Source organism: Belonocnema kinseyi, chromosome 9 (genome assembly GCF_010883055.1).
Source record: "Belonocnema kinseyi isolate 2016_QV_RU_SX_M_011 chromosome 9, B_treatae_v1, whole genome shotgun sequence".
Taxonomy (NCBI): domain Eukaryota; kingdom Metazoa; phylum Arthropoda; class Insecta; order Hymenoptera; family Cynipidae; genus Belonocnema; species Belonocnema kinseyi.
In genome coordinates, this window is record NC_046665.1 from 27,584,718 (window position 1) to 27,609,517 (window position 24,800).

General features: G+C 34.3%; 1 protein-coding gene across 1 annotated transcript in view; it reads right to left on the reverse strand.

Moving 5' to 3' along the window:
- Positions 1–5,897: 5,897 nt before the first annotated feature.
- The window catches only part of LOC117179461 (nose resistant to fluoxetine protein 6-like), an 824,251-nt gene continuing 805,348 nt past the window's right edge, over positions 5,898–24,800 (reverse strand). The window contains exon 12 of the mRNA XM_033371296.1: positions 5,898–6,298. The gene's annotated coding sequence lies outside the window, so the exon portion shown is untranslated. The remainder of the gene's footprint in view (positions 6,299–24,800) is intronic.

Consider the following 24,800-nt stretch of genomic DNA (forward strand, 5'->3'; position numbering starts at 1 on the left):
TGGGTTCCACCGGGCCAAAGTGCTCCGAAGCGTCCAAAAACGCAACAATGGGTCGGAAAGGTTATGGCCTCGGTATTTTGGGATGCACATGGCATAATATTCGTGGACTATCTTGATAAAGGTAAAACCGTAACCGGAGCATACTATTCATCATTATTGGACCGATTGAAAATCGAAATCGCCGAAAAACGACCGCATTTGAAGAAGAAAAAACCGCTTTATTATCACGACAATGCGCCTGTTCATTCATGCTTAGTTGCACAAGCAAAATTGCATGAAATCGGCTTCGAATTGGTTCCTCAGCCATCGTATTCACCAGACCTGGCCCTCAGCGACTATTACTTGTTCCCTAACCTGAAGAGATGGCTCACCGGTAAGCGACACGATGCACCCGGTTAGTGAACTTATCATTTAGATACGTGCAGACCATTGGCAAACCTAAGATTTGGATCTTAAACGCAAGCTAATTTTCTCTGACACTCATGTTTTTAAGAATTTTTATTTGTGTTTAGCATGTCTTAATTGTGCGAGATGGACAAGAGCAAGGCTTGAGCCATGCTGTTATTAACTCCTGACTCATGCTTTAGCCAAATATTTTCAAGTATCTTGCCATGCTTGAGCCATGCAAACTTCTTTTACATGGGTTCTTAAAAAAATTGCTAAAGTCGAATGAAAGAAAATATGTATCCACCAATTCTTTCTAAAAAGTAAGAAAAATTTAGTAGATTGTGTCCATGCTCGAAAATTTTGCCAAAGTTTAATTTCAACTGAATCACGTTTGACCGTGGGCGAAGCATGGCAAAGCGGCTATTAGTTATGCTTGGCCCATTGTTCATAACCATGGGACAACCTTAGGACGACCGTGGATAAACATTGAACCAATTTTGAGTCACGCTTACTCTATGCGTTCTCTTACGGTTAATCCACGATGAACCTACGGTTAACGCACGCTCAGCCCACGGTTGACGCACGCTTTTGCCATTGTTGAGCCATGGTTCACCCATTGAACCTTTTCTACACGGGATGCTAACTGCAAGAAGTTTGCCTCAGAAATAACTTTACCTTAATCAACATATAATAGCGTTTTTGTAGCAAAAATATATTTTTGAAAAAATTGCACACTTTGCAAGCAGTTGTTTCAAAAATAGTATGTGATGTTAGTGCAGGTAGGTAAATCACGACTCCTGTGATTACCAACCTCGCTCCGCTCGTGTGTTAATGTATGATTTTTATTTGCAAATTGTTGTGCTTCATATTAGAAATATTTCAGCTATAAATTAAATCTCGTTGTAGGCGAGGACATATGATATTAATTGTGGTAAACTAAGTAGATGGATGAACAATCCAATGATTCCATTACTATTAACATAACTTTCAATGTGGATAAGAGGGCAATACTGATTTACGTAATTGTGTTATTCATTATGCAAGACCATTCATGTTGATTTATTTAAATCCTAAAAAATAATAATTAAATTAATTACTAGAAAATTAGTCGTTTACATAGATTTAAATAAACATCATTGCTTTCAAACGTTTATTATACTACAAATAATTACAAAACTATAAAAAACATAGTATTACTTACAGCCACAAAAATTATATTTGTGGTTTCTATGTATACGGAGACGTTATATGTACACAGAAAATTTTCATTTTTAACCTGTGCAAATATTTAATATTAAACGTGGAGTCGAAAACTTCTTATTCTACCAGAAAACGAATTCTGCAATAAAAGAAACCAATTGAGACAAATATAAAAATATATGTTTTTATTAACTGAGAAATTGGACTAGACAAATAAAAATGTACAATGCTCTGAAATATATGTATCAACAAAAGAGAAAATTTGCAATAAATTTTCGAATGTGTACAAATTAATAAAATAAAGCAAAATCCTTACTCGAGTTTTTTTGAATCAAGTATTTCTTTGGGCATAAGTTCGAATCTTTTAAACGAAAGAGTTATAAACTATAAATATAATTAAATATAGCTTCACTCCACTAGTAATTTTGTCTTTTCTTATAGTCTTAATTAATTTCCCGTGAGGAAAAAATGCAATGGGTGAATCATGGCACAACATTGCTCAGCAATGGCACAAGCGTAGGGTAAGCGTGGGTTAACCGTATGGTAACCGTGGAGTAAGCGTGGTGCAAGTGTAGGGTAAACGTGGTTTAATATTGGGTCAATGCTCACCCACGGTTGTCACACGGTTATGAACAATGGCTCAAACATGGCTCATGGCTCCACTGTCATGTTTCGCCCACGGTCAAACGTAATTTAATTTGAATTGAACTTTGGAAACATTTTCGAAGATGGACTAATCTACTAACTTTTCCTCACTTTTTAGAAAAGATTGGTGGTTAAAAATGTTCTATTATTTCACTTTGTGAAATTGATTAGGGTCGTAATTTATTCGATTTTTCTCGATTTTTCAACGAAATTTTTAAGGAAAAACGTACGTTTATTGCATCCTGCAATATGCTTAATGATGTATAAAGTTTACTTATATTTTTTCGCTTTTCCAAGAGAATTGTTGGAGGGAAAGAAAAATATCGAGATAAAAAAGTTCGAATATACATAATTTGTGTATATGGACATAATTTACTCAATTTTACAAGCGAATTATAAAAAATGACTTTGAATGGATTTTGAGAAATCTTAGAAGATCGAGACAATTTATTTCTAGTTTCTTGATTTTTTACTAGTTTTATTGGACTTTACGAAATTCACAAAAAGAAACATCAACCACTCAATTTTTCAGAAGAATTTTGGAAAAAGCTTACCTTTGTTGGACTTTGCAAAATTGTTGACTAGGAATGTCATTAACGTTACTTTGCTCGATTTTCCAATATACTGGTTAAAGAAAAATATACTTTTATTGGGCTCTGCACAAGTTTTAAAGATGGTCATAATTAAGTCAATTTGTTACCAAAAGTTTTGAATAATAATGTACTCTCATTGGCATCCACAAAGTTTTGGAAACGACAGAATTTACTTAATTGTTCTCGTCTTCTAAAATAATTTGTAAATAAAAAATACTTATTATATTCAACTCTGCGAAATTTTTGAAGATGGAACCAATTTACTCAATTTTTTCGTGTTTCTCAATATGATTGGTAAAGAAATATTTATACAAACTTGTTAATATTGACGTAATTCACGTAATTTCTTTCGCCTTTTTAAGGCTTTTGTGGAGAAGAATGTACTTTTTAGTGGCTTTAATAACTTTTGGAGCCTTTAAAATTTTGCGTCATTCATATTTGTTCATTAATTGGTGGAGAAGTTTTCATGATCCCAATGAGGAAATATCAACTTCAGATTTTGCATCTTGCAAGTTTCATTCACGCTAGTCCCAGTGTAGTGTTACATATTTGAAATTTTCACCCATACCTGTCCCATTGCATTATTATAATAACCAAATAAGAGCTAATTCTGGAATATAACATTGAAAAGAGACAATTGGTGTACAAGGTTGCAAGATCCCATTGTCGTGTTACTTCCTTGCAATGTTGACCTGCGATTGCCCCATTAGATTATTATAAGAACAAAATAGGAGTTGATTCTTGATAGGAGGCTGTGTCTATTCGCCCCAAAAAATGATGGCAGTTAGAAAAGGGTATGCATTAGTCGTCCCGAAAGTTCGAGATGTCCAGCCAAGTTTATGAAAAATATTTGACAGCACATCCCGAATTGCTTGAAAAATTTCGCAAGGTTGAATATAACAAGAACTTTTTATTTACAAATCATCCTAAAAGAAGAGATCAATTAAGTAAATTCCATCTTTTCCAAAACTTCGCAAATGCCAATGAAAGTACATTTTTCTTCAAAAATTCTGGTAAAACATTGACTTAATTATGACCATCTTTAAAAATTTTGCAAAGTCCAATAAAGGTATTCTTTTTCCAAAATTCTTCTGAAAAATGGATGATGTTGCTTTTTTGAAATTTTGTAAAGTCCAATAAAACTAGTAAAAAATCAAGAAAATAGAAATAAATTGTGTCGATCTTCTAAGATTTCCCAAAATACGATAAAAGTAATTTTTCATAATTCGCTTGTTAATTCGAGTAAATTATGTCCATATACACAAATTTTGTATGTACAAATTTTTTTTTTTCTCTTTAACAATTATCTTAAAAAAGCGAAAAAAATATACGTAAATTTTGTACATTAAGCATTTTCCTGGGTTAAATAAGAGAAATTTTTTATTTAAAAATTGTCTTGCAAAATCGAGAAAAATAGAGTAAGTTATGACCTTCTTAAAAAATTTAAGTTCCAAAGTTCTAGTCAAATAAAATCACGTTCGACCGTGGGCGAAGCATGGCGGTGAGGCTATTAGCCATTCTTGATCCATTGTTCATAACCATGGGACGAACATGGGACTACCGTGCGTGAAGACTGACCCAATCTTGAACCATGCTTACCCCACGTTTACTGCACACTTTCTCCACGCTTATGCCCCGGTTTACCCACGCTTACACCACGCTTGTGCCATTGCTGATTTTTCACCTTTTCCACGCGGGATTATTCATACCAAAAGTCAAACCTTACGTTAAGAGATTTACACAGCGATATTTGATAGCATTTCTGTTTCAAATATAGTTAGTTTATTCAATATTTCGCGGCATATGATATGTAACAAAACATAGAATAATCCGTGCAGATATTTTGGTGGGTCGCCAGTCGGGACCCGATCAGGAAAAATGTGGCCCCGATAGGGTAATCTGTATAGCTCCAGACCTTAAATGAAACGTCCTACCCGATAGGGCCCAGATCTAGGCATCGAACATGGGGGCCTGATCTGGCCCAGATCTGGCCCCTTTAATTTTTTATTTCTATAATTTGTAAAATTTAAAAAGTTTTTTCAATAATATTTTTTTCAGGCGTTGTGTTTCACAAAACTTTCATTTTTCAATATTCTACCTTATTGTATTCCTTGAATTTATCGTTAAGAGTTTGCATTTCGGAGAAAACTATTCCGTTTTAAAAAACAATGTTCATATTTAGAGCTACTTATACACACGCACACATACAGATTCATAAATGAATCTCAATCACAAATATTTTTGAATCTTTTTAATATTCTTTTGGAATGTCTCTTGTTTAATTAACGCACATGGGGCGCGTGGAATGAGATTTTTAAAGTGAGCTTGTGTTCGAGAAAATATTAAAAACATTTAATATATCACGTTACTAATCCGAAAATTCATATATTTAGTATAAACTAATGTTTTCAAGTAATGTGAATGCATAGGAAGTTGAGGTATAACTGTAGGAATGCAAACGATTTTCGTGTAGTTTGAGAGGAACCAATGAAGTCGGACGTCCCTAATCTCAAAAGTCACTAATTTCGTAATGTACCACAATCGAGTTTGACAATATAAATATCTAAAGAATATTTTTAAAATATTCCAAAAATAGGTAAAAATTATTAGAGCTTTATAAAATAAATATTATTGTTATAATTTTATATTTTTTGTAATCTGTGCTTCCGAACTCGTAATATACATTTTGCTTTTGACATTTTGAATTCGATGTAAACAAAACAATATCACGACAATAGAAAACTTGACATAATCTTGTCTAACCTAATCCTACGCGACGTGGATCCGACGCGAGCCACACCATCTACCCCCTTGCGGCCACATGTCGCAAATCTGATCAGGCCTAGATCGGAACTTGGGAAAAAGATGGGAAATTTCTGCACGGGACGCGTTATTTTATATCTTTCTGAATGATTGGCGAATATCCGTCATAGTTTGAATGTATTCTACATGCTCGAGTCTATTATTATCAAATAGCTTAATTAATTTTGTTCGTTGACAAATAATTCCTCATGGCGAGCATGTTTCTTTTCTCTTGCGTAAAATGAAGCCGAAATTAGTTTACATCCTATGTGGCACAGTTTATGTACATTGTTTTTATTATTTAATAATTATTAAATATAAATTAATAATGTGTTTATGCTAACTCTGATCGCAAACATCAGAAGATTATTGTTGTGATTTTAAATTATCAGAGATAATTACAGTTTGCTTCTATGCCAAGTTTTTACATAAAGTTTAGAGTGCTTCTACTTTCTTTATATAATTATAATACGTAATTGAACAAAGAAGGACCAATCTAGTATATTCCTTAGAAGATATCTCTACTTAGGCAACTCACAAGAGAGGAAGTATCCTCACCGTTTAAATGTTCGTCACAGAATCTTTAAACTTCATTGCTGCTTATGGTAATAGATATGATACGTCATCTTCCATCTTCGGAAATAAGTGAAGCAGTATGTACCAGAAGTTTGCTGGAATCATAAAAAATATTTAAAAGAACGTTTCTGGAAAGAAATCAAGACCCAAGTTATAATAATGGTAAGACCTCAACCCCCTCAAATCATAAATTTGTAAAAAAATCAACACGCGTATTTCATTCTTTCAATAGAAGAATTTTGTGACGTGTTCCGGAACTTTTCTTAACCTTCTCAACAGGGTCTTATAAACGATGTTTTATCCGAAAAAGAATACTTTGGGTTATTCTTCTTGAAGTATTTTTAAACGGAAAAGTAAATCAAAGAATAGGTAGTTACATTTTGTTTTCACCGCGCCTAAATTCGTTTATGATATGACAGGTGAAACCACAGAAATGAAATAAAAAACACAAAAATATGGGAAAGCTACGTCCGATTTTTATCTTGATTTTTCGGCGATATAACCAGTTCAAACTTATATTTCTAGTTCTTTAAACGTGAAAAGACGTACTTTTAAAAAAAATTCACAAGAATTGGATAGCGTTTCATACCGCATTAATGGATAAGTCCCAGAGATTTTCTGGTAACTTCGCGTCAAACATGTAAGCTCTTTTTTTATTTTGCAGCGTTAAATTAAATCGTTCGCTTACGCTATTAAGTGGGGGGTGTATCCGGTAGGGACAATTGTTGTTCAGCACCTAGTTTTTATAGTACTTCTATTATGTAACCGCTTGTGTACTCTGTACCTTGGTCAGACCTAAGATAACACACCTTTGCATCATACCTTAACAAGTTTCGAGCGCTTCTGACAAACATTTCTTGGCAATATCCGGTTTCACTTTTTGCTTTCATGGCATACGCCATAGCTAATCTGGAATAATCGTCTATGAATACTGAAATGTATTTATATCATTTGAAATAAGTTTCCGGAGAAATTGGCCCCATCACGTCTGAGTGTATTACTTGAAGCGGGGCAGTAGCCCTAGCACGCACCGTATTGAAGGGCAAGGTCCCTAATCATGCTGTTTTTGACAATTTAAATTGTCAAAAACAGCATGATTTAATTCTTTATTTTCTGGAAATTTAGCTTGCACAGTTCATTATCTTTTGAAAAAGGAGACAAATCTTCATCAATATCTATAATTGGCATATCATCGACATTATGAATTTTCCTATCCCATATGTAATGTCAAAATTAGACATTTCGTAAGGCTTGGATTTGGACGTTTTACTCTCCTCTGTTCTCCTGCCTCCCCTGAATTTTCGTTACTTATTTTGTCTATATCTACACTAACTTTATCCTCAGATTCTATCTCAGCTATTTCCAAAGGTGTTTGTACATCTAAATTTGCTTGAAATTTTTCCTTGGCAGTTTCACTCCTAGTCATATACCCTTCATCGCTCGTTTCAACTTAGTTAGCAAAAACTCGCCTATTAATCGCACCGTGAGAATTTATGTTATTATTACGATTATTGTTTATATTTCACTCTATTATCCAATAGGGGCTATTGTACACACCTTTTATAAATGATTCTTTTGAAATAGGATCAAAGATATCAATGATCTCATTATCTAGATATATTATAAGACCCATTTCGGCAATTTTTTTTAAGGATAGTAAGTTTTATTTTAGAGCTTTAGCTAAAATTACTTTGTCAATTAAGAGGGTTTTTCCATTTTCGAGAATTATTTCGAAAATCCCTGCTCCCTCCGTTTTCAAATCTGCTGAATTATTTTTGTTAGCACATTTAATCACACCTTAATTTAATTCATTAAATGTTTTAAAATTAATTTTGAATTAGTAAAGTGCTCTGCCGCACCTGTGTCTGCAAGAAATTTCGAAATATATTTGTCTAGACCTAACCTATTTGAACTCGTGAGAAACGCTTCTGTTTTAGAATTACAGTAATTTTACATCAGCGAGGCTTTGCAATCGAGCTGAGGTTGCTCAAGTGAAAACTTACCTTTGTTATTGTTGTTGGTTCCTCCTGTGTTTTCACTCTTGTGGTTCTGAGGTTGTTGATTCGCTCCTCTTCCATTATTATTACTTTGTCCGCGGTAACCACCTCTGCCTCTGCCTCTAGTTCTTCCCCTAAAGCTACCTCTGATCACTCCCCTAAATTTTCCCCGTTTCGGATTTTCCGAATATCCAAAATCGTGAAAAGATTTTCTTTTGAGCCCCCTGATCTGACCTCTAGAGGCACCTCTAAATCCTCGATAATAATTATTAGTAAAATTATTGCGACTACTAGCTCTTTTAGAGCCACAGCAATCCTTTCTTTTGTGTCCCAATCCATGGCACCTGTAGCACTTTTTAGTTTCCGGATTGAGACAGGCTCCAGCGAGGTGTTCATAGCTACCGCACTCTTAGCAATGAATTGGCTTTTGCTCACCTCCAGAGCCAGGTCTTCTAGGACCTGTGTAGTGAGCCGCTACACAACTTGATCGCACCGCGTTCGCACTTGCGCTTTCATTATGGCTTCGAGATGCCTCTTCCTGTAAAACAAGAATTTTTAATTCCTCGTGCGAGAGACCTTTTCCTTTTGTTGTCTTGTTGAGGAATTCTATACTTTGAATTGACGGAACAGATACCATTATGGCGCTGTAAAACGCATCTCGTTTTTCGTCTTCTGATAACGGGTTCGCACCAGGGCAATTTTCATAACTTCTTATCGTGTCTTCAAATTTGTCACAAAATTCTGTAACTTTGATCTTACCAATAATATACTGCATATTATACAATTGTTTTCTAACCGTTTGAGAAGTTACATTAGTTTCACACCTTTTAATTTCTTTTCATTTATTTAAAATTTCAATCGGTTCTTTTAAATTTATTATTTTTATGATAGTTCATATCCAAATGATTCATAAGAATATCTCTAACTTTGAATCTTTGATCTTCTAAGGTTTGTTTGTCTATTTCAATAAAATCAGTATTCCCATTAACTTTAACCTCATCTCTTTCTTTGCTGCAGTTTTTCAGCTCATCTCGTAAAGCATCAACAGTGCTATTGTATGCTTTAGCATTCTTTACGAGGATATTTGACATTCTCGCCATAGTCCGTATCATCTCCCCTATTTGCCCATCTTGTACCGGTACTCACCCCCTTGCTCACCTTGTTCTCGTCATTCACATCTTTACTCTCCTTCGCACCATTTTGCTCAGAGGTGACCTATGGCTCGATTTGATTCGATCTTGGCATGATAGAAGTTGTTCCGCCAATAAGATGTGTCTCCAGCCACTTCTCCAAAACAAACCAGTGTTCTTTCGCTGGTTCAGGAAACACTCTCTTCGATGTAAGAATAATTATTTTAGTTCATTTGCTAAGAGTCAATATCTCAAGATCAGTTGACAGTGACAACAAGTATGGCTGATCTCAAGAGGAACGGGCAGATAAGTGTCCGAACATCAAGATTCCTCTCCGCCCGCCCTGATCAATCAAGTACACCTCCTGAACTTCAAGTCTGTGTACCCGACCAATCACAAACCAATTTTTCTTACTACCTTTTTGTGCGCATTTTATTTTCAATTTATTTTTCTTCTATTTTAAATTTATCACACCTTTAAATTAACTCACCAGTATAGTATTCCTGTCCTTTTTCACATGTGATTTTCAAGCTCTCCCCGGTCATACTCAATGTCACTGCTTCTCCTAGGTGAAGCTGATTCAATTTGAAGTTACTTTCCAAAAACTTCTAAATATTGCTCAAAGGTGAATCCTCTGTAAAATTGTAATGTATTAATATTTTATCTAATTTTGTTTTGAATTTCGATTGCCTTATATCATTTAGCAACGCACACATCACACTTCGTTTCATTTCCGTGTTGGGCATTTCGACGAAACCCGAGCGCGCGCACGAGAAGAGTCCAAAGCATCTCCGTTTCTCTCTCTCTCCTTTTCCAAACACACCGCACCTTACACTCGAGTGTCAAGTGAAACGCTCTCTCAACGCTGCAGCTTTCTTTCTCATTCGTCACGCCACGCGACCGCGCTCCCCAGCCGGCACTTGTCTGAACTCGCCTAAAGTTGTTTCTAAGAAACGCCTTCAGAAACAAAAATCTTGCCCATCGCTTTTCTCGATTGTTGTGTCTCACCTTTGTCGCGTGCGTGCCTTACTTCATTTATCCTCCGCGTATTTCACCTTTCAATTTTCACGATCGCGATCCTTTGAATTTTTGAGAGATTCGGCTCTCTTTCTTTTTCCCTCCCCGTTACGTGTTCACACCCGCACCTAATATTGTCCTAACAAACAAAATACTTACGCAATTCCCGATCTTTCTCGTAAGTGTTGTTGAAATCGTTCTCATCATCCTGGCCCTTCTGGGCATCTTGTTCCTTTTTGAGATCATCCTCCATATTGCCGTGATGTTTTTCGTAATCCGCACTTTCAAAATTCTTCTTCGATGCACTTTTCACACATTACAACACCCGCGCAGTGGAAGCGCGACTAGGCCCATAATCTGTTAGAGTATTCAAGTGAGGACAGTTGTGTAAAGTAATGAGAGTCAGATGTAGAAAAGTAGAAAACCTATTTATTGGTATAAAGAACACAAAAAGGCTTGTCTCACTCAATGTGATCTCTATAACGATTATAAATCTACTGAACAGAACCGAGTCTCCAGGCCGCGGGCCGAAGCCCAGTGCTCGCAGTGGTAGGTGGGGAGAAGCAGATCAAGTATGAAAAAGGGCGCTCCCATATATTTGACAGGATTTGCACTTACATAGTAAAAAATGATTAAATTATCTTTTACCCTACCTTAGTGACCTTGAAATTTCAAAATATCGAGAAAAAAATGGTCGTTTTTGATATTTTTTTAGAGTTTTGGCAATTTTTTCGACTATTTGACTATGAAATGTCTGATATACGTTAAGAAAAATGTATTTTGAATATGTTGCACCAATAACGTATGCAGAATGTCAATATTAAAATCATTTCATTCATTTCAATCATTTTCGGTATCTAAATAAGGAAAAAATTTTTGTCGAGTGTACCTAGATTTACACTATAAAACTTATAAACCATGTGACCATCATACGAGTATTATATATTTCTTAAAATATATTCGGAATAAAAGCAAATAAAAAAATAGCCGGAACATATATTAGATTTTTATGTCATTAAATTATCAAAGTATTACTTTGATGCTGATTTCTGACAATAGTTTCAATTTGGACATGCTGTTTAGTTTTTGAACCGAAGTCATTTGTAGTTTTAACCATTAGAAAAATCTAAAATTAAAAATTTGTTAATATTAGAAGATATTTCCATGCCTTCATAGTCTGCTCGCTAATCCTCAGAATCAAAACAAACATGGTTCACCACAATTTTTGAGTGCATTAAGGTTTTGTTTACATTTTACCAGTGCACCACGGCTAACCAGGCTTTTGTTTATATTTTGTTTTTCCTATCCGCTTTTTCAAAAAAAGAATTCAGTTCAGTTTTAATTGCCTAATCGCGAGTATGTTATAAGGGAGCTGGACAACTCGTATTTTATACAGCATTTCTTTTTCGCATTAAATTCAGTAAACACCGTATGATATTTGTTAGTGGTTTCAGTTTGGAAAATGGATTTTTTAATTGAATGACCAATCATTGGAAAATACAGTAAGTTAAGAAACTGGTGATTACATACACACTTTGATGTAATGCGATACTATTTTTTCGAATGCGAAAAAATTCGAAATGAAAAAGAGTCTAAAAGATACCTACATTTTTCTGATATTTCGCATTTAGTTGTGAGAAGGTTGCAGAATACGTGGAATAAAGCTTTCATCCCAATTCTTACAGAATTAAGAAACGCAAAGATCGTTAAAACAGATCAAGATGAGTTGCAGAAATTAAAAAAGTCGCATGGAAGAGATAATGATAAATCCTGGTACAAAAGCAAATTTAATTCGTTTCGTGTAAATAAATCAAAGTTATTTGATATTGCGGCTTGTAAGTGTGATAATGCTTCATGCACTTGTGAGATAGATCTTTCTAACACTCTGGTAGCTTCTGCTGCCAGAGTGTTTCCCTTAGATCAGTGATCTTCCAGTTGAATCAGAGAATCATTTCCGTCTTTTCCGAAAATTGATTCAGAACAATCAGATAATCATAAAGTACAATCGAAGCGTTTGATGACTGATGTACTTGAAGATCAAAGTGAAGAAGTTATGCAAAGAAAGCATCAGAAGGTGCAAATAGAAGGTGAAAGTTCTTACTGTGGCTCGATTATAGATGACAATGTAAAAGACGATTACCAGCCGGCCGAAGAATATGTTGAGGATGCATGGATCCCTTATAGGTCCCTTATATAGGTCTGCTGCTTCACAGGCTTTAGCAATTTTACACGACGTGAGTAAGTACATTCTGGAAGTAAAAGGTTTTGTTTTTGACAAGAGTAAACTCTATCAGAAAAGAAAAAAAAACTCGTTACCAACTTCAGAAAGAGCATCTCTCTTTGGTTTCAGAAATAAAGAATTTTTACTTCGATGGAAGAAAAGACGAAACAAAAGTAATGGATGGAACAAGTAAAGGAAAAACACAGCAAACAACAAAACGAGAAGAACATACTTCCCTTATTTAAGAACGAGGAATTACTTATTTAGGACACATATCCTCATCTGCTTTAGATGCAAAAACGATTACACACGACATCCTACAGTTTTTCTTGGACAAAGAAATTAATACCTACAATCTAGATTGTGTGGGTTGTGATGCCTGTCCTACGAACACTGGTCAACACGCAGGTATAATTCGATTGCTAAAATTAGAATTGGGTAAATCGCTTCAATGAAGTGTCTGTCAGCTTTATGGTAATGAGCTACCATTCAAAGCTTTGTTTATAAAGCTTGATGGAGGTACTTCTGGCCCTAACGATTTTTCTGATCCAATCATAAAAAGCTTAGCTTCTTGTTGAGAACTTCCGGTTGTAAACTTCTATGCTATCGACAGTCCTAATTCTCCTGTAGTTGATACCCGTGATCTTAGTTCTGATTAAAAGTACCTGCTACACATATGGAATGCTATCAAAGAAGGAGAGTGTTCTGAAATCTTGCTCGAAAAAGTCCAGGGAAATTATCGCATGCCAGATGGTTGACTAGGATGAGTAGAATTCCTCGAATTTACATAGGGACTCAGAATTCATCATTTGAGTTAAGAGTTTTAGTTCAATTCATCATGAGAGTATATGTCCCAATGTGGTTCGAAATTGAGTGTCAACCATCTATTAAAGATGACCCGAAACATCTCTGGAAAAGCAGTTCTTTAATTGCGTACCTAAAGTAAGATCTCGCTGAATGTATCCAAAAAGTAATACTAAATAATGCCTACTTTGCTCAACCAGAAAATCTTTTTCTCGCTATGCTATATGGCGAAAGGCAAAAAATCCGCATGCTCGCAGTGTCTCGAATAATTTCTGCGAGATAATCAACTGGGAAATCAAAATAAGGGAAATTCGAGGTTCCTTTATTGAATTGTGACGCAAAAGATTACACCGACCTGATCGACTGAGAGAAGTGAAAAATTTCGGGAACGCCATTAACTAGATCAATCGCAATTGAAAATTTCACCGAGTTCACAACGAAGGACGCAACTCATATAATTTCCAAATACACTTTTCATCTTCCATACCATACTCAAGCAGTGGAAAGGTGTGTGAAAGAAGTCACATCCGCATCTTGGTTAGCTCACTACTCTGACGTTAGAGATGGAATCATCCGATCAAGATTCGAAAGTCGGAAAAGCTTGCCCATTTTTTAAACGAAAAATTCTTTTTTTTTTTAAATTAAAATAGGACGAATAAATTCAAGCTAATATCAGAAATCAATATAACAGCAGGTTATTGGCACTACTTTGATAATTGAATGCCATTATAACAAGCCAATATATGTTCTGACTATTCTGCTATTTAATTTTAATCAGTATACATTTTAAGAAATGTATAATACTCGTATGATGGTCACATGGTTGATGAGTCATATAACTTGAAGAAAACAGCGAAAAAATGTAATTCTGGGTTCTTTTTTAATCCTCTACGTTATTCTGGCCTGATAGAAATTATTTAATTTACCTCCTCACTTCGAAAGTGTAAATCTAGGGATACGAAAACATTTTTACTTTATTTAGATACCGAAAATTAATTTTTTTGTGAAATAAAGAGCAATATATCACTTTTAGATATTTCCTTGTAATCAAAAATCAATAAGAGTATTTTCTGTTGTGTTTGTAAGGGGTCAAAAATAAATTTTTCTGTGGTGTATGTGGCAAAGTAAACTATTTTATTTCTAGTCTTCTCTTTTTTCTATTTTGCTATATTTATTTTATTTTAATTTTATTTTGTTACTTAAACTGGGCCATGTATTTCTCCACATCTCTTTCTATATCCTGTCTTCTTGTCTTTTTCCTGTAAAATTCCTCTCTTTTGATTTTGGCTTCTTCTGGTGCCAATTTTTTTATTTCATCTAGTTCTTTTTTGCTCTTCGCATTTGCTTCCTCTTCTCTCTTTGCTCCGCTTCATTTCTTAGTTTCTGCCTATTTTTTCGGTCCCAATCTCTTAAACTTGCGCGATGTTCTCTCCATTCCTCCTCGATTTCTTCCTTCTCCCTTTCTTCATTTTCTCTTGTCTTTTGTATTTCTTCTACTTAATTTTTTTATTTCCTCTGATTCTTTTTTAATCATCTTTTCTTCGATTTTGACGACTTTTATTTCAAATTCTGTTTTCCTAATCTCCTCTTCTCCTCTAATTTTTTTCAGCGCCTCATACATCTCTCTGTCGACATTTGCTTTTTTCTGTCGATTGCTTGCAACTTTTTTTCTGCTTCCTGGGTTTTTCATTGAGTGGGGGTTGCAACAACTCTACCCCTTGTGAACATTTGTAAACTAAGAAGTCCTCGCTTACTATTGGGAAGAGGCAATCTCGGCACTTCAGAATCAATCTTGGTTCCGTTTTCTGAAATTAAATTTTTTTCTGTTTTGTCTATTTTTTGCAAATGCATGTGTTTGTGTTATTTTTTGTATTTGCCAATTGTGTTAAAATCAAATAATTAACATGCGTGTCATCCCAATGAAAAATTCGAATTAAAATTTACTCTTTACTAATACATTTTTTGATATCTTTAACGTTCCAATTACTTAGTGATTTCCAATTTTTAGTTTTTAATTCGTAAATTGTTGGTGAAATCTTTGGTTTAATAAAAAATGGTCCTTCAAAATTTTTATTCAGTTTCTGAGCTATTCCTTCCCCTTTGTTTGACACTTTTTTATGGCTTTTTAGTACTTGCTCGCCAATTTCAAAAGTTATAGGTCTACATCTTAGATTATAATACCTCGATTTTATCATTTGCGACATATAGAATTTTAATTACCTGTTCTCTAATTATTTTTAATGTTTTCATTCTATCTGCCCATTTTTCTAACTCTTAAAATTCTATTTCGTTTTTTCCGTCCAAATCTTTATTCAAAGCTTGTATCGGTTGAAATTCTCTACCTATATCAAAAAAAGCCGGTGTAAAACCTATAGACGAATGTTTACTAGTATTTAACGGAAATTGCAGATCATATAAATTTTCATCCCATGTTTTATGGTCTTTTTCTAAATACGCTTATGAAATTCTTTTTTAACGGTTGATGATAATTTAATTAATTTAATTAATTTTCTATTATTTGCCTTCTCATCAAACCTATCTGATTGTTTACTTCTGGTTTTATTCTCTGACAAATATCGCATTCTTTCACTTATTTTAACGTTTCAGAATACATACCGGGCCAAAAACAATTTTAAGACATTCTTTCGGTATTGTTAATTTTCATGGGTTGCAATCTAAATTTAAGCTTGATTTTAGAGGTTCGGGCCTATAAAAATATAATTGATTATCGCGTATTCGCCAATTAGGATTTTCCTCTGGTTTGTTTTTTACATCAATCATCTTATTTTTATACCAGTGATCTTCAATTTCTTTAAAACCTTTTTTCTTCGATTCTATTGTGCTGGATAAAATACTTGAGACTTTTATGTGATTTTTATTTAACCTTGGTTAAGCATCTGGTGCCTGATTTAAACTTCCTTTTCTATATACAATTTCATAATCATATTTTAAAAATTCTAAAGCCCATCTTGCTAATCGACCTGTTGGATTTTTTAAGTTATGTAACCATTTTAATGCAATGTGATCTGTGATAACCTTAAAAGAATAACCCTCTGAATATGGTCTAAACTTTCTAATCGCCCAGATTACGGCTAAACATTCTTTTTCTGAAGCTGAATATTTACGTTCAGCTCTATTTAGACCTCTACTTAAAAACGCTATTACATCATTTTCGCCGTTTATTGTTTGTGTTAAAATAGCTCCTAATCCTATGTCACTAGCATCAGTTTCAACTTGGAATGGGCTTTCAAAATCAGGGCAAACTAGAATTGGTGCTGTCGTTAGTAAGTGTTTAATTTTCGTGAAAACATATTCCTGTTTTTCAGACCATTCTCACTTGACTTCCTTATTTAATAACTTTTGTAATGGTTCCATAATTTCTGCAAATTGGGGTATAAATTTCCAATCCCATGAAGCCATTTCTATCGGTCTTTGAACTTGTTTAATTGTTTTAGGCCTTGGAAAATTTAAAACTGGTTCTATTTTTTCTTCGTCAACTTGTAATCCCTTTTCATTTACTTTGAAACATAAATATTTTATTTCCGAACATCTAAATTCGCATTTATCCAAACCTATTGTTAAACCTGCATTTTTAATTTTATCTAATACAATTTCTAAGTATTTTAAATGTTCTTCAAAATTTTTTGAGTCTATAATTATATCATCGAGATAACAGAATATATGCGGCTTTAACTCTGGTCTTATTATTCTGTCAATCAGGAGCTGAAATGTAGCAGGAGCATTTGTTAATTAAAGTGGCATCCTCTTAAACTGATACATTCCTTTCCCCGGAACAATAAAAGCTGTTATCGGTTTAGATTCCTAGTCCAACGGTATCTGATGATATGCTGAACAAAGATCTATTTTTGGCATGTATCTTGCTAATCTCAATGTGTCTAATATTTCAGACATTATCGGAATTGGATATAAATTTTTTTAAGTAATTTTATTTACTTTCCTAAAATCATAACAAAATCCATATTTTCCATTCAGTTTTTTTATCATTACAATCGGATTTGACCAACCGCTATTCGATGGTTCTAATATTTTTTCTTCTAAAAGTCTATCTACTTCCTCGTACATGATCTCTCTTATTTTCGGTGATACGTATAGTATCTTTTCTTAATGGGTTCGTGACCTTGCACATCTATCTTATGGCTAGTCAAATGAGTCGGTTTTAATTCTGTCCCCTGATCTTTTACTTTTCTTTTAATCAGATTTTCTAATTGCACTTGTTGTGCTTCATTCAACTCTACTACGCCTTCAGAAATTTCCGCGTAAAATTCTAAATTTTTCTTCTTTTCTATTTTCACGCGGGTAATATTATTATTTATTACAGCATTATTTCTGAAATTATACCAATTACTTTTTCTAATTGCGAATAACTTTTCTATTATTGAATAATTTTTTTCTTCCTTTTTATTTAACACCGTCTCTAACTTATAATTATTTTTCTCTTTATTGCATTCCACCCTAGTAAAAATGCCTAATAGGTTATCAATAGAAACTGTTTAAAACCATATATGATGCAGATAGCTTTCTATATGGTCTTACGTGGTTCTTAAGCGTCTTTTTATTTGAATATGGTTTCCAATGGCTTGTATTCGGCAATTATACGGTTACTGGGACAAAAATGAACTTGAATTTATTTTCCTAATACGCTCTATTGAGCATTGATGTGCTTTTAAAACATGACTGGAAATATTACAAAGTACAAAATGCCTCTCTATGTAGCTCTATGAGGTTTTGAATGGTCAAATGGAATTCTTTTTATCAAATGAAAATTCGAAGATCTGCATTGAAAGTGGCCCTAAAAGGAATCTAATAGGTTCTGCTTTTTTACGAATGCCAAAAGTTTAAAATTGCTGTTCTAAGAGGTTTTATTAGGGTTTGCAATCGTAAATCGAGATTCAATTAATCGAATATTAAAACTCAAAATAATGGTTTATAAAGTTGATCTATAAAGCACCTTTTAGGTTCTCCTTTCTCGCAAACTGCACAAGTAAAAAATTGCTTCTCTAAGAGATTCTCTTAGGAATTTGAATGGGAACTTGGATTAAAATTAATCGGACATTAAATCTCAAAATAACGAATAAAACAAGTTTAAAATTGCTGTTCTAAGATGTCCTATTCGGATTTCTTATGCCAAATCCTAATCAAACCCGCTTCAAAAGTTACTCCGAACCAGATAAATACCAGTCAGAAACCTAATAGACATCCACTTAGTTGCCACTATGGACCCAGTAGTTAAGGCATTACGAATTCAAATACAAACACATTAGATCCTAATCAGACCCACTTTAAAAGTTTCTGCGCACCAAATGGATGGCAATTGCAAACCGAATAGAAAATCCATTTAGATTTCACTATGTAATGAATTGCGAGTACCGAATAAACAGCACATCCGATGCTAATCGAAGCCACTATGCAAGTCACTACGAACCAGATAAAAACCAGGTAGAAACCGAATAGAAAAACCATTTAGGATCTACTTAGGAGCCGATAGTTAATGCATTAAAAATACCAAATAAACACATATTAGAGCCTAATGAGATCCACATTAAAAGTTCCTCCGCTCCAAATAGATGGTAATTAGGAACCGAATAGAAATCCGTTTAGATGCTACTTAGGAGCCGATATCTAATGAAATGCGAGTACCGAATAAACAGCACATCCGATGCTAATCGAAGCCACTTTGCAAGTCACTACGAATCAGATAAAAACCAGTTAGAAATTGAATAGAAAAACCTATTAAGATCTCTTATGCTAAATTATATTTAAATTTAAAAAGAAAAAAATCGCAGATATGCAAACTTTTAAAAATTTCATTTTGTCTGAAAAAATATAAAACGTTTGGTGTTTTAAAAATTTGAAAAGAATTTTTCTTAAAGATCGATTTAATTTTAAATCATTTAAGTACGTTTAACAATCACATATAACAAACCGAGCTTCAAAAACCTTTTTCCCTAATTTTTAAAGTATTGGATGAATGGCGTCAAGCATTTACGATATCGCACTCAGCGTGGCATCGTAGCTATGGGGATTAGGCGTTCGACTTATAACCGTGCGGTGCGTGCGTTCGATTCTCGGCGCTTGAAGATATTTTAATAAACTGCGGTTGTCTTTAGTTATTAGTTATGAGCTTCTCTAGGCAAATTTAACAATTACTTTAGTTTTAGAATAACGTGCGGAGTACAGTTAAGAAGAATCGACTATCAATAAAGGTACGAGAAAACGTAAGAGAGTTTGTCAGAGGCTTCAGAAAGGTGTAAAATCTTTAGATTTAACTAACTATTCTCTTTTTATTTTCTTTCGACTAGCTCAGGGGCTCCTACGGCTGGTTAAAAAACGGCACGTTCACTTAAGTGAGCGTCTCGGTTTTTACTACTTCGCAGTTGCGCTTGGGCTGACTGTGTTGCGGACGTATCCACTGGGGGCGGGAAGTGTTAGGGTTGTTTGTATGACGTCACTGGTTCCTAGTTCGCGCGCCAGTTTTCATTACTGACGCCGCTTCCTTTTCTAACTTTCTTGTTTCTCATTCAATTTCCTCCTAGTTTTTTTGCTATCTTTCTTATTTTCCCGTTCTAACTAGTTTTCTCCTACTTCCATATTGATTTTTTACCCATTTATTTTGAAATTATTTTGAACCCTTCACTTACTCAATCCTGCTACAAGGAGTACAAGTAAGGCTTTTTTTATCAGGCAAATTTTAATTATTATTGTCAATGGTGGAACTTGAAATTGGGCTGTTGTCGTACCAACATTTTATCGTTTTATCGCACTTTTTTGGTCTAATTACATTTATCCTACCCGCACTTTTTCTGAAAAACAATAAAACACTTCAATAATAAGCATTTCAAAATTCAGATTTCACAACAACAGTGAATTTTAACTGTCTACTCCTAAATTAAACTTTTTCAAATGGCACACATGCAACAATCTGTAATGTTAGTCTCATGATGGTAGTTGATCCTTGTGCAGGCGATCGTTCTGAGGCGAGGATGCGTCATGGTTGAGAGCTCGAGAACAGCCAGGGGGCTGATATCGGAACGAAAAACGTATCGGGGCGCAGAGAGCACAAGACTGAGCTTCTCGGGGCATGTTTTGGTAATTAAGGACTAGGGATGTTGTTCCCCAGTCCTAATCATGGGATCGCAGGGCCATAAGATAGCGCGGTGCTTGTAACTTTGTTGCAATTTAAAAAGGTGCTTGGTTTTTTGTGATTTGTAGCTATATCTGCGATGTGGAGACAAACGTATTTTTGATGGAACTTCAGGGGAGTTTTTGACTCCCAAAAGAAAGTTTTTATTGCTATTAGAACTTCACGCAAATAATTTTTTTTCGATACGCCCTATACACCTAAAATGATAAAATATGCAGCTTTCATTTTCAATAATAAAAAACTAAAATCGCCAAAAATCTTCTTTTTGTGTCCTTCGAATTATATATCATACTTAAATAATTAATTCATTAATTATATATAATTTAATAAAAAAGGATTAAGCCACCACCGCGTGGTCCTACTGGAAGAAATCGTCATCTAAAGATGACACCAGATCCTAGTAGAACTTTCTTCATCCATCTCGCAAGTGCCTCGGCATACTTTCAGCACGCGGATATGGTTTTAAGGTTACGAACAAGTAATTGCTTCGCACTAACAAGAGCACCGATCACAAGAACAATTACTTTAAACTAATATTTTGGGTACAGTCTGTTCAGATCCCTTTGAGGTCTTGATGTCTCTCTTTTTTTCCTTCTCGTTGGCAGTAATGTTGTAGCAAAGATATTAAGTCGTAGATGCGGCATGAGATTTGTATAAATAAGTATAAATAAATGTAATCGTCATAGCGTTTTATATCGTATACTATACAAATACGTTTAATATAATATGTTATAACATTTACAACTGTAAAGCCTTCTAACTTGATTAGGCTTAGATTAAGGCCTTCCAAAATTAGATAATCTCCAAATAGAAAAATGTAAAGTAGGTAAAGATTATTGTGAGATTAATTTTTCTCTAGATTTATTGCCTAATATTATAAGACAGTTATAACCTTAATTAATTTTCTGAGTTTTATATTGAATTTACCAAATTATTATAAAATTAAGAGAAACAATTTTTATATTATCATTCATGAGAGTGTAATGTAATCGCGCAAATTTTGGATCTGTAGTTTTTAACGGATTTTCACGTTTCGGCACTCACAGAGTCTGAAAATCATTAAATTTTGTCGGTGTCTGTCTGTATGTACGGTCAGCTGAATGTTTTAGCCACGCTAATTTTTGAAGGATTTATCCAATGGAGTCATCCTTTGATAAACTTTTTAAGGGTCCCAACATAAAGGTTAAATTCTTTAACCAGATATTTTCATTAGTAATTAAAAAATTTAGACCTTTTTTAGAATTTAAATTTTTTTTAAGATTAGTAGTTTTTAACGGATTTTCACGTTTCGGCACTCACAGAGTCTGAAAATCATTAAATTTTGTCGGTGTCTGTCTGTATGTACGGTCAGCTGAATGTTTTAGCCACGCTAATTTTTGAAGGATTTATACAATGGAGTCATCCTTTGATAAACTTTTTAAGGGTCCCAACATAAAGGTTAAATTCTTTAACCAGCTATTTTCATTAGTAATTAAAAAATTTAGACCTTTTTTAGAATTTAAATTTTTTTAAGATTCAGACATTTTTGATCAATTTTCTAATAGGTGCGTAAAAGACATGCATATTATCGTAATATAGTTTTTAATTTTGATAAAAATTAGGAAAGTTATATACTTTTCAATATTGTTGAAAATTTGCAAAATACTGAAAGAAGTATATTTCTGCTAGATTAACACAGGCCATAGCCGGGCCATATTTGGATGTTAAGTTGCTCCTATTATGAGACTTATTTACCTCAAGCGCCAACTTCCAAAAACAAATTTTACACAAGTTAACAAGTTATAAAAATTGTTCGAAAAATAATAATGTCAATTTTCTCGAAAATGGCTTAATCAATTTTAATGGTTTAAACATATATATTGTACAAAGTATCACAGCAGTTCTAAAAAAAGCAAGAGTCAATTCTGGCAATTAGAAAGATAAAAAAAAAATGGTGGAATTTTGAAAAATAAATATTATAAATAAAAACTTTTTTGCACGGCCGTAATTTTTTTTTTGTAAAATAACCATCGAACTACGTAACAATATGTATTTTCCCCAGCAACAGTGAAAAAAGGAAATTATTATGATGGCCCCTAAAAAGCATAATATTCTAGTGAAACGAGGGACCTTCTTAATTTTAATTTAGGGATTTCTTAAATTAGCATCACTCGAAATTATAGACATGATATTGCATAGATTTTACTTTGAATCTTGTATTTTGTCCTTTTCTGTTTGCTATAACATACGCCATACACGTACATACTACATACACATAAAATGCGTACGACAAACGAAATATGCTTTATGCAGACCGCCTGAAAATATTTCTACTGCAATGTTAACAACCGATTGCGGAATGAATATAAAAAATACTTATATTTTCAAAATCTCTTGATTCATAGTATAAAATAAGTGACGAGAAAAAGTATAGACAGAATTTTCGAAATAGTCATGGTTAAAATATACGAAGAATATTGTTCTCGTTAATTGCTAACATTTGCCAAGCTATTTTTAAGTTTGACCAACGTATACAACGTGGAGGTTGTCAGTCAGGTTTGTTACTTTCGTGACTATATACATTATATACCATAAAAAAGCTATAGGGAGGGAGGGGTTAATCGTACGCTTTTTGCAACTTTGATCGCGGATGTGGAAAGTAAGCTAGCGGACGGAGTGATAGGAGGAGTTAGAGTTGAAGGAGTCAGGATATAATCACTTGTATATGCAGATGACATAGTGCTGCTGGCAAAGAGCGAATAGTTTTTAAAGGAGATGATGAAGAGGTTGAGAAGGTACTTGGACAAAAATAGGTTAGAGTTAAATGCGGGCAAGTCGAAGGTTTTCAGGACAGGAGGTGGGAGAAACAGGGGAGGATACTGGAAGTGGAGGCTGGTAATGCGAGGCATAGCGACAAAAGAGCGAAATGCGTGCGAGACGAGGCGAGGCGCAGCGAGAAAGGTTAGGCTTTAGAATCGAGCTGATTAGTCATAAGGTGTAGATGGATGGTACTTTGTAAAACATAGTTGTAAGAAAATTCTATAAAAAAAATGGAAGCGTAAGCAAGTCAATTTTTTTAGGCCAGCAGGCCGAAGAATAAACGTTTATCTATCTCTATATTTTAAATCTTTCACCAGATAAAGTATATACACTTTATACACAACTGCACTATTATATATTGCACGCACTATATAATAGTGTAATATATTTCACTATTATATATTACACTATTATATAGTGCGTGCAATATATAATAGTGTAGTTGTGTATATATATTATCTGGCGAAAGATTAAAAATATAGAGATAGATAAACGTTTATTCTTCGGCCTGCTGGCCTTAAAAAATGGATTTGCTTACACTTCCATTTTTTTACAGAATTTTCTTACAACTATGTTTTACAAAGTACCATCCATCTACACCTTATGACTAATCATCTCGCTTCTATAGTCTAACCTTTCTCGCTGCGCCTCGCCTCGTCTCGCACGCATTTCGCTCTTTTGTCGCTATGCCTCGCATTACCAGCCTCTGCCTTCGCGCCTCTCTAACGCCTAATACTTCACTACTATTCACAATATTTAAATTTTTCTTACATCTACTTACTCTCCCATTCACAATCTTTCCTTCTAGCTTCTTCTCCCACCTTCCTTCTCTTTTCCTTCATCTTACCCAAACCCCCCTTCACCCATGTCACGGCCCTATTGTCCCCCCTTTCATGCAACAATACCACCATGCTTATCCCACTCCTTTCCGCCTCTTCACACTCCTCCAATCAGTGCTCAACTTTTGCATCCCCTTTCACGCACAGTTCGCACATTCTCTTCTCTCAAGAAAGCCAGAACCTATTATAACCCTCCATGCAACCGCATCTCATTCTCGCAATAAGTCCCTGACTACCTTGCTCTTCTTTCTCACACAAATATTGCGCTCTCTCCCTTGGCATAATCCACACATAGTTCCCGTTGAACCTTGAATCTCTTATCCTCTCATCTCCTTCTGCCTTCTCTTTTTCAATGCCATTATTTTGAACCAACTCATATACCTTCCTTCCTTCCTTCCTCGTGCAACCTGCTAACTTCATTCATCTGCAATTCATTCGTTCTTGAATATCTTTCCCTTTCTACCTCCATCTTTGCATCACTACGTCTGTTCTCCTTCTCTAACCAATACTCCCTAACCAATTTACTTCCCCCCTCTTCCAAAAATTTCTACTCATATTTATACACTCGACTCCCTGTTATAATCCCTAAACTCGTTCTTCCTGTCTCCCTCCTGATAATATAGTTCGG